The 17,612-nt window shown below is 47.2% G+C and overlaps 1 long non-coding RNA gene across 1 annotated transcript in view; it reads right to left on the bottom strand.

The window, feature by feature from the left end:
- LOC146817623 (uncharacterized) overlaps nucleotides 1-17,612 on the bottom strand; it is a 1,003,010-nt gene that overhangs the window by 222,697 nt on the left and 762,701 nt on the right. Inside the window, exon 3 of the long non-coding RNA XR_014962552.1 lies at nucleotides 11,665-11,714. This is a non-coding gene — a long non-coding RNA (uncharacterized LOC146817623). The remainder of the gene's footprint in view (nucleotides 1-11,664; nucleotides 11,715-17,612) is intronic.

The raw sequence follows: 17,612 nt of genomic DNA, 5'->3' as shown, positions 1-17,612 counted from the left end.
CCCAATAACTTTGGCGCCGGATGACGAATCTTTGCGAAATTTTCAAAACTCGTGGGGCACTCCAGTCAGCTCCTGTCTTGAAAGTTTCGAGGTGATTTGTCAAGCGGGGGTCAAGAAAAAAGGGGGGTCCCAAAGCGTGTTTTCTCCATGTTATTTTCCATAGGAATCTTTAGACACGGCTACAGCTCGAACTGCTGAACGGAATTACACCAAATTTGGCAAAAAGGTAGCCCTTGGTTCAGAAAGAGACCTTTTGTTTGAATGGTGTAAATCCGATCAGTAGTTGTTGAGAAAATCAAAAATAAAAGTTTCAATATTTGGAGGCACGGTAGATCCGCGGACCCTCCCTACCACAAACTTTATTCTAATTGGCTGTCAACACTCCAAACCAGGAAGTGTTGGCAGCCATCTTGTGACTCGGTAGAACTGAGTCACAAGAAAAGAGAAAAACAAACAAGACAAGCATTGGCATAGCCAATAGGTCTCGCCTTTGGGACCTTATAAGGGTTTAGCCATGCAACAGTTGATGTTGTTGCACCAAGGATATTTTGTTGCATAACTAAATACTTATAAGGTCCCAAAAGCGAGACCTATTGGCTATGCCAATGCTTGTTATTCTTTACTTCCACGTTGCAAAGCAGTTGCGCTGCTGCACCACATGGCTAGAAGTTATTGTCAAAGTTGATAGCTTTGAATAGGCAAGACCAATTGACTTTGGCAATGCTTTGCTGTTTGTGCCTTTTTTTTTGCCTTTTACAAGGACTGTTAAATATTCCCACATGACTGCAGCATTTTGCAATTACTTATTATACCGGTGCTTGCTGCTCGCATTGAGATCACTCCTGAGGGTGGGCAGGGAGGAAAAGGATTCGGTTTAAAACATGACAGTTCTCCCTCTGAAACCCAGAAAACAACGATAAATCACGGGTTACCTGCTAAAATTGTGCGCTCTTGGGTGACATGGCTAAAAGACATTAACAGAGCCAATAGCTCTCGCATCTAGTCGATCACCAGCAGTTTCGAAATGTCCACAGGGCGTGAATTTGCTAAAAGTGCAATTTTAGCAAATTACTCTAGATGGCATCAATTTCTTTAAACATCTGCCAGTTTCATTGGAAACTAAATAAAGAAAGCTGGTGCTGATGAGTTAAACTGTTTAACGATGTAGAATTACACTTAAGATGTACTACGAGAGCAGCACCAAGAAGACTGATGGGGGGAAAGTATTGCAACTTCAGCAAGAGAGAACTAGCACACAACACAACTGTTAAAATATTTGCCGAATAATAATCGCCTCGGGACCATACCATGAAAATACGGTTCGGAGATCCAGAAACGGCTCTGGTAGTTAGTCCTTCAGACGCAGTACCGAATAAAAAAACATTGATAACGGAAATTAGTATGACCTTTTTTTAAGACGAGTGAATTCGTTCGTTAAATGAGGGGAAACTATGGATCGCGGGAGTAGGATGATGAAGAAATTGTGCGCGAGTATGGAGTAATGAATAGATGATTGGCCATAGGAATACAAAATTGACATCAATTCAATCTACTGGGCATGGAGGACCTAGCCTGGCAGTTCGCGCTGAACTGTTCTCATTGGGCACAGAGTCAAGACTGATTTGCATATGGCTGGGTTCAAACTGAAATGGCATGGGGAGCAAAAAGCGATGGATTTAGACCCAGATCTATCCACTGGGGTGAATGTATGACATTGTTCTGCATTATGTCCATCAATTGTTCTTTTTGCAATTGTCACCCCGAGTGGGACGGGTATGCCCAGACGTGGGTCCCGTGCTCTCCATGCCACTGGTGTCTAGCTAGTCTGGCTGATGAGGTGTGAAACCCCCGAAACCGGTCCTAGGATGATTGTTTCCAATGCAGGGAGGATCTGGCCTGGCAGTTCGGGCTGGACTGTTCCCTTTGGGGACATGGTCAAGACTGATTTGCATATGGCTAGGTTCAAACTGAAATGGCAGGGGGAGTAAAAAAAACGATGGATTTAGGCCCAGATATTTGTACTGGGGTGAATGTATGACTTTGTTCTGCATTCTGTCCATCAATTGTTCTTTTTGCAATGTAAAATGAGCACATCTTATAAGTCAATTACACATTTCACCACTAAACGACTGCAAAAACAGCAAAATAAAAACACATCTAATTTGTTTATGAAAATGAAAATCCTTTCCTGGGCTGACCTGTTTAGTCCAGACATTGAAACTGCTGCAAATCTATTTAGGGTTTATTATAAAAATAAAAAAAAGTACAATGTTATGATTTCAAAATCGCGTCCGAACATCACACAGTATACAGCATGCAGGAAGTGTATACTTTACACAGTACAAAATGCTTTAGTTATTACTAGCAATGCACATTGCCAAAGAACTGCATAGGCCTTGAATGGGAAAATGCCTACAAAACGCATATAATTAATAATAAATGTGAACACTCATAGGGATAGGTTTTCTTTTCTGTGCCTCAAAGGTAGAGCAACAAAGTCTGATGTGCATGGAAACTGAATCAATGCTAACAGCAGTTGTTTGCTTAAACGTCGTACAGAAAGTAAGCCCTTGCATACAAAGGTCACTTGATCGCAACTCAAGCTACATGTCACAGTCTTGCAGTGAACCAATGCACATATCCTTCTGTTCAGACATGCCAGTTTCTATTCAAGCCGAATAACCAGCAAAAGAAATTTGCACAATCAGCATACAGGAAAGAAACAATAGCAAAACCTAGTAGAATTCCTACGAGATTGCATAATAATTTTAAACAGCATTAATTTATTTACCGATCTTCCAATAGTAAAACAAACAAGCGTTGGCCGCGCGCGAGCGGCCGGACACGCAAAATGGGGTGGGGGAGGGGGAGAAGCGGGAGTTGTGTGTGCGCGTGCGTCATCGCGATCGCTCTGAAAGCGAAAGTGATCGCGATGACGCACACGAGTTTTCAAAGTGCTGCTGGCGGCCGGCTGCGCGCGTGCACGATCGCGTGAATGCAAGCGTTAGGCCAGCCAGCAGCACTTTGAAAATCCCACATACAAAATGTCTCTTCGAGCCAGCGCAAGCGCTGGGGCTCAGCGAGACCTAAAAAACAAGAAAAGGGGGCCGGGTAGAAACACCCTGACCCCCTAGGTCTGCTCAGGGGGTCCAGCAAGGACCCCCAGGGCCCAAAAAAAAAAGCATCTTTTTTAAAAAAAACCTGTAAAATCTGCGGAGGATCCGCGAATCCCGCCGCAAAAACAATAAAAACAAAGCACGTGCTTCCGCGCTTTGTTATTATTTAGCCCCCGGGTGGGCCAAGTCCCAGGGGCATGCTGAAATGTAAATTTGGGGGCCCAGGGGGACCCCTACAGCCTCGGGGACTGCCACCCCCGGGGCTTTTCTTAAATATCTGCGGGGGGCACATGGCCCACCCACAGCCCCGGGGACCGCCACCTCCCGGGGCACTAAAATGCAAATTTGGGGTCCATTACGGACCCCCGAGCCCCGGGGACCACCACCTTCCTGGGGCTGTGCATTGGATGGGAGGGGGGACGTGCCCCTCCTGGAACCTGTGATGGCCCTGGGGACTGCCACCGCCCAGGGCCGGCTCCTGCGGTGTCCCGGGGTGCCCACCCCCGGGACACTGCTGTTTGCTATGGCTATTGCCATAGCAAACTGTGGTTTGGATTTTGGAAGAGAGAGCAGGAAACCTGCTCTCTCTTCCAAAATCCAAATCAGATTGCTTTTCCACACGGGGAGCTGCAGGCGGGGAGCCGGCTGGGACCATGGGGACATTGGGGCTCCCTCTACGGTCCCCAACGAGAGGCCAGGCCCCGGGGGATGGGGTCCCCGGGGCAAGGAGTGGCCCGGGAGGGGGGCCACATGGCCCCCTCCCCCATAATAAAATAAAAAAAATGTAAAAAACACGCAAAGGCCGGCCCCGGGGATGGGGTCCCCGGGGCTCTAAATGGCCTGAGAAGGGGGGCCACGTAGCGCCCCTTCAAATGTATTTTAGAAAAAATTAAACACTGGCCACGCCCCGGGGGGATGGGGTCCCCGGGGCCGAATATGGCCACGGGAGGGGGGCCACACGGCCCCCTTCCAATTTTGAAAAAAATAAGAAATTAGGGGTCAGGCCCTGGGGGATGGGGTCCCCAGGGCCCATAAAATAGGAAAGGAAGGGGGGTCACACAGCTCCCCTTCTTAAATTTTCTTTTTTTTTTAAAAGGATCGGCATCGCTGAGGCCCCGCCCCCTCCCAGCAACACTCTGCAAACGCGCCCTGTGGCACGTTTTAAGTTGGGGAATTAATTCCCCTTCAATACTGGGGGTCCCTAGGGGCCAACTAGCCCACCAGGTACCTCCAGTAAGTGCCACAGGGCTGCATTGCAGAGAGGTTGTCCAGGCCACGCCCCTTTTTACACCTCTCTGCAACTCAGTTCTGTGGCATTTACTGGAGGTACCTGGTGGGCTAGTTGGACCCCAGGGACCCTCAGGATTCAAGGGGACTTTATCCCCCAACTTAAAATGCGCCACAGGGCGCGTTTGCATAGTGGTGAAGGGAGGGGGCGGGGCCTGAGGTGACATGTGTGCAAACAAGCCCTGTGGCGTGTTTTAATGTGGGGAATTAATTCCCCTTTAATCCTGAGGGCCCCTGGGGGCCAACTAGCCCACCAGGTACCTCCAGTAAGTGCCACAGGCCTGCGTTGCAGAGAGGTGGTCCAGGTCATGCCCCATTTTACACCTCTCTGCAACGCAGCTCTGTGGCACTTACTGGAGGTAGCTGGTGGGCTAGTTGGACCCCAAGGACCCTCAGGATTCAAGGGGACTTAATCCCCCAACTTAAAATGCGCCACGGGATGCGTTTGCACAGTGGTGAAGGGAGGGGGCGGGGCCTGAGGTGACATGTGTGCAAACACGCCCTGTGGCGCGTTTAAAGTTGGGGAATTAATTCCTCTTCAATCCTGAGGGTCACTGGGGGACAACTAGCCCACCAGGTACCTCCAGTAAGTGCCACAGGGCTGCATTGCAGAGAGGTGGTCCAGGCCACACCCCTTTTTACACCTCTCTGCAACGCAGCTCTGTGGCGCTTACTGGAGGTACCTGGTGGGCTGGTTGGACCCCAGGGACCCTCAGGATTCAAGGGGACTTTATCCCGCAACTTAAAATGCGCCACGGGGCGTGTTTGCACAGTGGTGAAGGGAGGGGGCAGGGCCTGAGGTGACATGTGTGCAAACACACCCTGGGTCGCCTTTTAAGTTGGGGAATTAATTCCATTTCAATCCTGAGGGCCCCTGGGGGCCAACAAGCCCACCAGGTGCTACCAGTAAGCCCCACTGCGCTGCGTTGCGGAGAGGTGGTCCAGGCCACGCCCCTTTTTACACCTCTCTGCAATGCAGCTCTGTGGCGCTAACTGGAGGTACCTAGTGGGCTAGTTGGACCCCAGGGACCCTCAGGATTCAAGGGGACTTAATCCCCGAAGTTAAAATGCTCCACGGGGCGCGTTTGCACAGTGGTGAAGGGAGGGGGCGGGGTCTGAGGTAACATGTGTGCAAACACGCCCTGTGGCGCGTTTTAAGTTGGGGAATTAATTCCTCTTCAATCCTGAGGGTCCCTGGGGGACAACTAGCGCACCAGGTTCCTCCAGTGAGCGCAACTGCGCTGCGTTGCAGAGAGGTGGTCCAGGCCACACCCCTTTTTACACCTCTCTGCAATGCAGCTCTGTGGCGCTTACTAGAGGTACCTGGTGGGCTAGTTGGACCCCAGGGACCCTCAGGATTCAAGGGGACTTAATCCTCCAACTTACAACGTGCCAGGGGCGCATTTGCAGAGTGGTGGAGAAAGGGGGCATGGCCTTTGTCTACCTCTCACCAATCCCACTGTGTGGGGCTTACTGGAGGTAAAAGGTAGGCTAGTTGGCCCCTAAAGGACCCCCAGCAGTGAAGGGGACTTCAATCCCCATCCAAGAGCGTGCCAGGGGGGGCATTTGTAGAGTGGTGGGCAAAGTGGATGTCCTTAGGGGCCAACTACCCCTCTTGTTACCTCCAGTAAGTCCCACACAGTGGGATTGCTAAGACGTCTTCGGAGGCCCTTTCTCTACCACTCTGCAAACGTGCCTCGTGGCAGACTACGGGATGGGGGATGAAGTCCAATTTAGTACTGAGGGAGTTTGGGGGCCGAGAATCCCTCCTGGTATCTCCTGTAAGTCCTACGCAGCGGAATTCCGGAGCGTTGGTTGGATGCCCAGCACCGTTTCTCCACCACTCTGCAAACACGACTACTAGTTAAAGTAGCATATTTCTGCACCTCTGACTTAGAGGTAGTTTTAATCCCCCTGCCCTAATATGTACTAGGGCCTTACAGAGGAGGTCATGCTAATCACAGGGGTACTCCAACGCATATTGTTTTCAAGTGTATGAAGATGTTTTCACTGTATTCTAAGTGTATTTTAGCATAGCACTGGCGCTAGGCCTGGTTAGTCAGAATCAGTTACCACTAGTACCCGTCTGAAAAAGTTGTGGGCACAGGATGATTTTGCAACAAAGCATCTTTCTGCTCCTCTGTTGGTTCTTTCAGCACATGTCTTGCTTCTTCTTGCACTTTTCTTCCTCTTTGTGGACTTCTGTTGCTTCTTTCTGCATTTCTTTTGCTTCTTTCTGTGCATTTTTTCTTCTTTCTTCACATGTCCTACCTCTCTAGGCATAGTTAGAAACTAGTATTTAAAAAACCTTTGAAATTCACTTAAAAAACTATAGGTTTCAGGCACGTTATAGCTAGAAATTAGCATTTAAAAAACCTTTGAAATTCACTGAAAAAAACATAGGTTTCAGGCATGTTATAGTTAGAAACTAGCATTTAAAAAAACCTTAGAAATTCACTGAAAAAAACATAGCTTTTAAGGAAAGTTATAGTTAGTTGGACATTTCACTCGTACAAAACCAGAGAAATTCCCCCGTTATAGTTAGTTCAGCTAACTATAACTCGCGCCCCCCACAATGCACTGCTGATGACGTCACATATTACATCACTAATGACATGGTCAGTGACATCACTGATGACATCACTCATGACATCTCAAATGACATCACTGATGACATCATCCATGCGATAATTTGATGCATCTTCTCACACCCTAATATAACCTTTGATACACCCACTCTAAATTACAGACTGCCATTCTCAAAACCATAGACACTCCAACACCAATAACTACATACCCACTCACTGATTCTTAGGTTTACACACACATCCACTCACTCACCCTTACAGTCACTCATACTTATGGTCACTCAGTACCGGACTATCATATGCACTCATACACCTATATAGACACTCACACACCACCACTTATCCATAGAGGTACTCACACACCTAGTCAGTCATGCAAATATTTAATCACATTGCCATTTACTCACCTATACAGTTATACACACACCAGCTCACCTACTCATACAAATATTAGCAAATGTTTACGCTCTCATACAATCACTGATACAAGCACACATTCATCCATACAGCCACTCTCACAATCACACACTCTCACTTATAGCCATATATATACTCCAACAGACCAACACACATATATACTACCTTTCACATATGTAGTTACTCACATATGTACCACTGAGATATACATTCATTCACTAACACACCCATGCACACACTCACCCACCCATACAGTCCATCACAGATGCACTCTTGAAATCATGTACCCAGTGAATCACCTACTCACAAATCTATGCACAGAGTCACACACACCGCACCCACACAAACACTCAGACACCGATACAGATACTCAGAGAACCAATCAATAACCCATATAGACACTCATGTAGCTATTCGAAAACCCATGCTGCCGCTTACACACCAACAGACAGACGGATACAGACATTCACACAGTTTAGTCACTAACCCATGCATTCAGTAAGATACGTTTAATCACTCACTTGTAGAGTCAGTCACACACCTACTAAATCATCCATTCAGACACTTATACACCCACTCATTCTTCAATACGCCTTTCCCTATATATTTTAAACATATGTATGTATGTATGTATCGCGTATTTGTATAGCGCAAAACTGTCACCCGAAGGGTATCCTGGCGCTTTAACATTCTACCAATGGTACGCGAAAATACAATGACCCAAGAAGTTAATCTAACCTAGGAAAAAGATACGTTTTTAGTCCTTTCCTAAAAGAGGACAGATCCCCCTTACTTCTCAGCACTAGGGGTAGGGAATTCCAACATTTGGCTGCCACAAATCTGAAGGACCGTCCACCCATCCGTGCCCTCAAGACCCTTGGAAGCAACACCAAGTGTGCTGACATTGATCGAAGGGAGCGTGTGGGCACGTACCACGCAAACATTTCCTGCAACGATACGGGCCCTTGCCCATGAAGCCCTTTAAACACCAAACACAGTGCTTTGAAAACAACCCGCTGTGAGATAGGTAGCCAGTGAAGGTCTGCCAGCGCCGTGATGGAAGAGTCTGAGCGGCGCCGAGAGAGGTCTAGCTTAGCAGCCATGTTCTGCACTCGTTGCAGTTTGCCCACCAAATTAGCAGGTGCCCCTAGAAACAGTGCGTTGCAATAATCCAACCTACTTAATATGATGCCACGCACCACCTCAGGCTGAGCATGAGCCGGTAGCAGCGGAAGGATCTTCCATAACGTACGGAGCAACGCCATGCAGGTAGCCACGGTCTTATTTACAAAAACCTCTAATTGAAGATTGGGCCCGAACATCACCCCCAGATTCCGGACGGAGGTTGCTGCCGAAGGAGCCTCCTGGAATGAGGTAGGCCAAAAATCAAGTGGCAGTGGCCGAGAGACACGGTCCATCGAGCAATGCAGTACCTCTGTTTTGGAGCTGTTAAATTGCAAAGAATTTTGCCTCAACCAATCTGCTGTTGCTGCCATGCACTGATGGAAAATCTCCAGAGGCACTGCATCCTTACCCTCAATAGAGAAAATAAGCTGTGTGTCATCAGCATAGTTGATGACCGCAATGCCAAATGACTTAATCAGGGTCACCAGAGGCCGGAGATATAAATTGAACAAAATAGGGCTGATGGCAGACCCTTGAGGGACACCCTGCCCAACCATCTTAATGCCAGATTGAAACGGTGGCAAGGCTACTACCTGACGTCTGTCTCCCAGATAGGAGACCAGCCAATCACGGGCCATACCTGTCACCCCAGTTTCTTCAAGTCTTCTGACCAGGATGCCGTGGTTGACCGTGTCGAACGCGGCCGACATGTCGAGCAGTACTAAAAAGGCTGCTCGTCCAGTGTCGACTCGTGAACGAAGATCATCCAGAACGGTCACCAGGGCGGACTCAGTACCATGAGCTGGTCTAAAGCCGAACTGAGTCACGTCCAGACAGGCATTAGTCTCCAAAAAACCGGACAGATGTTTAGTGACCAGTTTCTCCAGAATCTTTATGGGAAAAGGGAGCAGCGATATAGGTCTATAATTCGCTGGGCAGGTGGGGACCAAAGTTTCTTTCTTCAATAATGGGGAGACTACCGCGAGTTTCCAACTCTCCGGGACTCGCGCCGTGACGAGAGACTGGCAACAGAGGGCATGTAGCGGGGGAAAGAGCTCCGCCTGAAATAGTTTCCAGTATTTGTGTGGCAATGGGTCCCGAGGGGAACCCGAGGATACACTGTTGGCCAGAAGACAGAACTCCTCAAAGGACGGAGGCGGAAAACGGTCCAACTGTGCCTGACTACCCTCTGCCTCTATCTAAACTTTACAGAAACACACAGTCACTGGATGATGTCATCAGTGATGTCATCAGTGATGTCATTTGAGATGTCATCAGTGATGTCACTGACCATGTCATGAGTGATGTAATATGTGACGTCATCAGCAGTGCATTGCGGGTGCGCGAGTTATAGTTAGTTGAACTAACTATAACAGGGGAATTTCTCTGGTTTGGTACAAGTGAAATGTCCAACTAACTATAACTTTCCCTAAAACCTATGGTTTTTTGAGTGAATTTCTAAGGATTTTTAAATGCTAATTTCTAACTATAACGTGCTTGAAACCTATGGTTTTTCAGTGAATTTCAACGGTTTTTTAAATGCTAATTTAATTGAATATATATATAGTTTCAATTGGAGTTGACAGATGAAAATTTGTATCACATTGGGAAAGGAAATAGTTCAAGAAAATAGTTCAATGCGTCTCTGTAAGGATAATTTAAAAATGGAGATTTCTGTCAGGGATTAACTGAGTTCATGCAATGCCTGGAGAGCAACCAGAATTCACTAGGATAGGGACAGCAGTAGAACCAGCATGAAATTGTGCACACAATGCATCTAGGGGCTAACTATGGTGCAGGTGGACCATAGAACTATTAGTCCTACAGTTGGGATGTGGGGTATCTAGCACGCCACTAAATCCTGAAGGGAAAAGTGAAGAGTCCTCCTGTGATTGGCTGGGAAGGGGACAGCAGGCTTCACTGGGATGCTGGAACTACAATGGTCCGCTTTGTCTTTAGTGGGATTTCCGAGTCGATTCATATAAGGAATTCCCTAAATATCAAGATTTGTACATTCATTTAACATATTGGTGCAACCTGGAAATAGATGCATTTATTTGTTTAAACTGAGCTAGACTAATAACCCAAGAACAGTAATTAGGAAGAGTAGAGTCCTTTGCTGGATACATAGGGTACTCCTGAGGTTGTGCGATACGAGAACTCAATTCTTGACTATTTAATGGCAAAGGCAGACTAAATGAGTCAATGCAGCAGCATTGATAATGGGGCAGGAGTATTAGTGGTGCCTGAAACTTTATATTAGGTAACACTCAGATAGAGAATAATCCAAAATTAGCATACAGCCTACTTCTGAAGTTCAATTTAGTGCTAGAGAAGCACAAAGGGCCCAGCTCACAAAGTTTTTCTTATGAGCAGTTGTGTCTTACTCCTGTTTTAGGTGTGAATTACACCTGACTGCCCAGGCCATTTCCTGTGAAGGGTAGTTGTGTCTTACTCCAGGCATTGCTGTAACATATTCATGAATTTTTCGGAGAAATACATGAGGACAGAACAAAAGTAACAAAAATCAAGAGGGGACCAGGAGCAAAAAAGATCCAGCACACGCGCCCCTATGTATATATTGTAAAAACAAGAGGTATGCCGTTCCTGTGGATGGAAAAGGGGTATTGTCCCGACCAATAGGGCACACGAGGGGAATGCTCCTATAAGGAGCAAGATCCCTCACACACCCCAAGGGATGTCATGCTTCATCATCGGGCAGCTCCTCATTGGGCCAGTGCTGCAATGCCCAATGGGCAGGGAGGCTCTGTGCCCGAGAACGTTTGCCTGTGATCCTTTGTGAATTGGGTTTAGGGAAAGTTCACCTAACATGATAAAAAGGGTTGAAATATTTAATGCACATTGCAAGCGAATATTATATTCTCTAACAGTGGCGGCTCGCATAGGGCGTGCTGCGGGGCGGTGGGCGGGGAGGGGCACGCTGGGGAGTAGTGAACTCGGACATACAACTGAACAGGGGAAGGTAATTATTACTTTCCTCCGTTCCGCTGTATGTCCGAGTTTACTACCCCACCACCATGCCCCTCCCCAGCACCATGCAGCACGCCCTATGCGGGCCGCCACTGTTCTCCAACAGAGCAACAAACTGTCATATCCATGAGAATACTCACTATCAACGTTGATGGCTGCGTTTGTTGTTTTGGTGGCAGGTGGCGGTAATCTGAAAAGTAAACAAAGTATAACAAACTTTAAACACTTATTTATTTCACTTTATTACGTTGATTTGTCTTATGGTGTATTCTCAATAAAGCAGTTATCAAGTAGCAAATTCACAAAGCTTGCATCAGTCCAATGGGATGCTGGATGGTCAACATGGAGCCCAATTACAGAGACGTGCATGACTTCAACACGCCATGTTTGTAGTAATAGGGGGACCTTTAACAAATGAGAACACTGTCATTGAGGCAAACATGGGGTGGAATAGTGATGGCAGATTCCTGATACAGGGTGTATTACAAGTTGCAGGTACTGAGAGAGAAAAAACTTCACACCAGTAAATGACGGTACAATGTGGAAAATCCAGCCAATATGGTGGAATTACAATTTAATCACAATGGAATGGGGAATAACTACGCAGTCCAGATGTTTTCTGGTCAAATTTTACACAAAACGCCCAGGTCTTTGAAATAATGCTCATATCTGCCACCTGCGCTGAAAAGGTGGGAAATGCAGGCAGGGGGTCCGATGTGGGCCAGTAGTTGGGGGTGTAGAGTGTGGCCATTGCCGGGGGCTGTAGCGAGACAGGGGGGGAATGCTGCATGCCCTAGAAGGGGGGTGGGTGGGGTCTGGTCGGACTGTGCTTGTCCCCCAGGTCCTGCGAGTTTACTTGATGGATTTTCATGCTGAAAAATCAGCCCCAGTGTAATGACAAGAAGCAACACCCAGTGTGCCTACACCAGATCACCTGGATGTGGGAGGGGGAACATCAGGACAGTCTTGATCACGTGGAGCAGTACCTCCCTCAGAGATACCAGTCTTCCTGACTTGTATTCAGGGCCTATCACGGTGCATTCCTGTTTCACAAAAAGATACATTGAGGTCATGCATTCTCCATATGCCCAATGCAGCTGTTCAACTCTCAATGTGCCACAATTACAGGCCTGGCCTCACGCTGACCCCGGCCCTACCATAACGTTGCAGTAATACCTCTATCGTGTACAGCTCCACTGTCTTCATTTACCCATTTTAAAAGTGAGCAAACATTTTGAGGGGGGGACAAAGTAGGCAGATTGCTGGCGAAGCGCCTGAGGATGCGTGCAGCGAAGGCCAACATAGTGAATATTCAATCGCCGGATGGAGAATGGGCGGTCACGGAGGGAGCTAAATGTGAGGCCTTTAGGGCCTATTACACTGCCCTTTATACGGCAGAAACGCCCTCCCAAGCCCACATTGATGATACTTTGAACCAGTGCCCCTGGACTCCAATCCACCCAGACCATGCCAAACAATTGGATGGTCCTCTCACAGCGGAGGAACTGATGGCAGCGTTGAAAGATCTCCCTTTTGGGAAGACGCCAGGCCAAGATGGCCTACCACTGGTCTTCTATCGTATGTTCATGACTCCAGCCACACCTCCTGCGACTATACAATTCCTTTTCGGACACGGAAGGGCCGACGCCCCCCATGGGTATGGCTGAAATAGATCTTATTCCCAAACCGGGAAAAGATCCCACGTTGTGTGCATCATATCGTCCCATCACTTTGCTGAACACGGACCTCGAAATCTACACCAAAATGCTTGCCAGACGCTTGGATCCCCACATGCCTGGCCTTGTGGTGCCAGATCAAGTTGGCTTCATCCGCAGTAGGCAAGGGGCGGACAATGTGAGTAGAATTGCGCATCTGGTGGGGAAAGCACAGCACTGGAATATACCAGCCTACCTTCTCTCGCTTGAGGCGGAGAAGGCGTTTGATCGGGTGGACTGGGGTTTTCTTCGCGCGGTGCTGCAAAAGATCAGACTGGGCCAGAACATGATCTCTATGATCATGGCCCCTTATTTATCCCCGCAAGCTAGGGTTCGGGTTAATGGACAACTTACAGACCCTTTCTCCATACAGAGAGGTACACAGCAGGGTTGCCCCTTGTCACCTCTGTTGTTTGCCCTGGTGGTAGAGCCCTTAGCAGAGATTATCAGGCACAATGCGGACATACATGGTATTTCTCTTGGAGGCAGGCAGAACAAGGTAGCGCTCTTCACGGATGATCTTATCCTCACAATATCGCGTCCACATACATCCCTCCCGGCGCTTCACACTCTGTTACAGTCTTTTGAGCAGGCTTCAGGCCTTAAAATTAATCATGGCAAATCTTGGGCTCTGAACCTTAAGATCCCGAAGGAGGAGATAGCAGTCTTAAAAACGCTCAGCCCTTATCGATGGGCCACGGAGCATATCAGGCACTTAGGGCTTCAATTGACTCCCACCTTGGGCACCTGGACCCAGGTAAATTGGCGAGAATGTAGGAGAACCGTTCTGGAAGACTTACGGGGATGGAAATCCCCAACTCTCTCCTGGTTGGGTAGGCTTAATGCCGAGGAAAATGTCGATACGCCTTAAAATCTTATATTTATTTCATTGTCTCCCCACCCCTATCCTGCAACACCAAATACAGGGCCTCCAGCGAGATCTCACTCGCTTCATTTGGGGCAGACGTAGGCCACAATTCTCTCATAAGACCCTCATGTGGCCGCAAGACAGAGGGGGACTAGTGTGCCCTAACCTTCTGGATTATTATTGGGCCTAGCATCTCCGATTTGTCTCGGAGTGGATAGCCATTGAAAGCGAAAAGATCTGGTTCCATATGGACAGGACGGTAACTGGACACTCCATCTGGGACCTTGTGTGGCACCATCGTACAGCGCGCTCACGCAGTGCCTATATTGCAGTACCTACTAAAACGGTCCTGGATATATGGGACAAGGTAGCAGTGCGTAAGGGACTAACGACCTTCCCCTCCCCCATACTCCCATTGCAGGTAACCTACTATTCCCTCCGGCCTTCCATTCACAAACATTCGCCAAGTGGCTACAGGGGGGATGCAGAGTGATCGGAGACCTGTATGAGGGGGGAACACTTAAGACATTTTCCCAGTGTAGGGAGGACCTTTGTCTCCCAATGGGCGCGAGACTACAATATGCACAGCTGCGGCATTGGGTGTCCTCACCAGAGATGCAACAGGCCGCTGTCCGACCATTCACCCCCTTTGAAAGGCTGGTCCGTTCCTTCGATGAATCGAAGGGCCTTCGAAGGGCCTTATCTCTCGGACGTAGCAGATCCTACAGCACCCTCCAATGCTAACTGCACACTCAAATCAGCGCCAATGGCAATCAACGTCAACCATGGAAATCACACCAACACAGTGGAATCGCCTTTGGCGAGATATCTCTAGGGTCTATCTCAGCATCCCGCAGAGGGAAAATGCATATAAAATGATGACGCAATGGTATTATACGCCTACTCGACTGCACAAAATGTTCCCTGCCGTGTCCCCATTGTGCTGGAGGTGGTCGAATGCATCTGGAGATTTCATTCACAGTTGGTGGGCCTGTCCGCTCTTGACCCTGCTGTGAAAGGAAGTCCTTAGTCATATTAAGGAGGTATTGGGCTTTCTCCTGCCTGAGTCTGCAACCACGATCCTTTTGGGCCTTAAACCTACCAACCTATAAGCACTTACCCGCAGCGATTGGACTATAGCACTTCATATGCTTGGGGCGGCTAAACAACTTATAGCGTTGTACTGGACAAAAACGGAACCTCCCCCAATAGCTGCTTGGTTCACGCACCTATGGCATGTAATAAACATGGAACTTTTTACAGCGCAACTACAATCATGCGACACCCGCTTTACTGCTGTTTGGCGACCCTTATTCAACTATCTCTGTAAAATAGAACATCTGTGTTATCTACCCTCCAAGCTTAGAGCGTTACGACTTTTTGAAGATGCCATACTCCCGTCGGACCCCAATAGGCTCCTTGCATAACCAGCCCAGCCCTGGGCGATGCTCCCTTCGGCAAGCCTCAAGATATGCACTCTTAACACCATGCACTGCTGTGCGCATATACCCGTCCGCCCACCTAGCCGCTTTTGTTGCTGTATACGTCCTTTTTCTATTGTCCCCTCTTCTTTCGACTCTTTTCTGTCTATTCACTACTATCCGCTTTAGATGGGCCTCCTGCCCGTGTTCTCACTGTTCTTGTTGTTACAACAAAAAGGTCCTGAGACTTCCCACAACACTCTAATATTGCTATATATCCTATGTCACGCGGCCGGCCCAACAAGTCTTGTAGGCAACATGCTGTGTTCTAAACTGTCTATTAATGCCTTTACATATTCTTGGAGAACCTTGGGTGAAACGCGGCCGGCCCTAAATGGGTTGTAGGCTTAACGCTTTGTCTATCTGGACCTCTGTTCTACTTTGTTTGTAGAAAATAAAAACAGATCTTTTAAAAAAAGAAGTGAGAAAACGAATAATATGGAATTATGGGATTACCCTGGAGGTATCATTTTAAAGAGCCTGGTACTTGCGCCACAAATCTGGCTTCCCGAAAACAAGAACAATACACATTTGAATTGTGAACTTGCATTTTTTGTGGGGCTCACACAAATGTGCTCGATGGGTATTTGAGCTGTGGATGTTTGCACAAATCTTTGTTAATCAGCGACTTAGTGAGTCTAACACTAAAATGTGTATTTTTATTAAGCGATATGCAATGTTTCTCTTGGTGGTGTCAGGGAACAAAATGCATTATATTGCTTCTAACTAATTAATGCTTTGCAAATTCTTTAAACACGAATTGAAAGATTGTATTTTTCTGTCGACCACCACATGGAAACGTGACAAGTTACACAGGATGAAAAATATATATGAAAGCAAAATTTCACTCTTTGCTAGTCGACAAAAACATCCTCAGTAAGAGAAAACACAAAAACATCCCCAGTAAGACAAAACATGTCTGGATGGTAATCACCAATTATAAGACACTTACCCCAGCGCTGTACCTAAACATCACATTCTCGGCCTATCGGAAGTTACAACTAATGGCCCTGTGCCTAGGCAAACTGCCGTCCATCGCAGATCAGCCGACATCGGCCCACAAAGGGCTGAAAGAATACAGACTATGCAGGAGTAGCAAAGAGGACTTTGTTCACCTACTCTTTCACAAGAACAAGCCACCTTTTCAAAACATGCCATGAACAGCAGAGGTATAAGAACATGCAGATCTGCAATTATAGCAAGCTTGGATTCAACAGACAGCCCACAGTCAATTAATAAAGTTCCTCTCTGTACACGCAAACTTATTTTAAAAAAATGAATCCTAAGTATTGTGCCTCAACATCAAAGAAGACTGATTGGTCCTGAGCCAGAATTTTGTATTTTAAAATAATGGAGAGTTGGGCAAGAATGTCTGGAGAAACATTCTCCCTCGCACAGCTGACTATGTGTTATTCAATACTTTGGTCTAAATAGCTGTTAATTATGAACTTTTGAAAACTTTAATATATTACTAAGAGATTCATTAATTGATTTATGATATCTTATAGAGTTGAAAGCTGATAACTGTCAAAGAAAATATTTTTATGATTGTTTTAGGATCTATATAATAATAATAATTTTTTGTTACAGTTCGCTAATTTATTAGAAAATGTATTGTTGTGGTTTTTTTTTTTTTTTTTTTTTTTGAAACCGTTTATTACAATCTCGAATATATACAGGTATGGGCCTACAACCTTCCGGCCGGCCGCTAAAGTGACAGCAATTAGTGACATATATACAATCAGGCACTTGGCGTTACAGAGACGCTAAAGCAGGAGGTAGCAACAACGTGGGCCACATGACTCTGAGCCCACAATACGGTTTCGTTTTATACAACACTAACAACATAAAACCACACCCGCAAGGCAACCCGAGAGCAAGAGAGACAACATATGCTCCTCAAATGGGGGGACCCCAACCATATACTAAAATCGAAGGAGGGGAAGGGAAATAGGTCCGGGACTGGGAAAACACTGTGCCCGGGCTTGGGGGAGGGGGTCATCTAGGGGGACGGAGCTGGTGAA

Source organism: Triturus cristatus, chromosome 6 (genome assembly GCF_964204655.1).
Source record: "Triturus cristatus chromosome 6, aTriCri1.1, whole genome shotgun sequence".
Lineage (NCBI taxonomy): Eukaryota > Metazoa > Chordata > Amphibia > Caudata > Salamandridae > Triturus > Triturus cristatus.
The sequence above is the reverse complement of the archived record's forward strand: the minus strand, read 5'-3'. Positions and strand labels throughout refer to the sequence as shown.